Here is a 966-nt window from a genome sequence, read left to right as displayed (position 1 = left end):
TAAATTGTTGTGCCTATCATAATTTTTGACCCTGGTGGAACTAACTCTAATGGCTTCTGCACACAGGACGCGGTAATGCTTGCCGCGCGGCGGAAGTTCGCGTGACAGCCAATCAATATGCTGCTTTCCGTAATAACCTTCTAGCTTTTACGGAAAAACAACATATTGATTGGCTGTCGCGCAAATTTCCGTCGCGCGGCAAGCACTACCGCGTCCTGTGTGCAGAAGCCATTACATCTACGACACTGTCGAAAACGATTGCGACAATCTTTGTGCTCAGGCCTATAGGTGTTTAGGACAATTATGGCTCCTGCAGACAGGACGCGGTAATGCACACCGCGCGGCGGAAGTTCGCGCGACAGCCAATCAATATGTTGTTTTTCCGTAAGAGCTAGAAGGTTATTACGAAAAGCAGCATATTGATTGGCTGTCACGCGAACTTCCGCCGCGCGGCAAGCATTACCGCGTCCTGTGTGCAGAAGCCATTAGAGTTAGTTCCACCAGGGTCAAAAATTATGATAGGCACAACAATTTAGTACTTTTGTAGTTTATGACAACTTCTTCTAAAGCCCGTATCAGACTATAGATTAGAATTGAGATTGATTTGAAATTTAGCCAATCAGAGCAAAATTCACTAAGCTCAAGTTTGGTGAACTTTGCTCTGATTGGCCAATTTTCAATTCAATCTCAATCTTAATCTAAAGTTTGATACGGGTTTAATTCAGAGTGTTTACGATAAGTTGTCGGATTGGAAATCCGACTGAACAGTGGTACTCAATTGACCCATTTCAAAAAATTCCCTAGCTTAATCAGATTTTAGTAAAAGCTGTCTCAGCAGTAATCGGATTAGCTTCATAGCGACGTGAGGTGATACTTTGTCCTCAAGAGAAATAAAAAGATAAAAGTCGGTAGGTACTTATTATTCTAATGATTAGCGCGTATCATTTTCCTTATATATCAATATAT

This window comes from Odontomachus brunneus, unplaced genomic scaffold (genome assembly GCF_010583005.1).
Source record: "Odontomachus brunneus isolate Ranch 3 - 2012 unplaced genomic scaffold, Obru_v1 Obru_scaffold_238, whole genome shotgun sequence".
In the NCBI taxonomy this organism is placed as follows: domain Eukaryota; kingdom Metazoa; phylum Arthropoda; class Insecta; order Hymenoptera; family Formicidae; genus Odontomachus; species Odontomachus brunneus.
Note: the sequence above shows the minus strand (reverse complement) of the source record.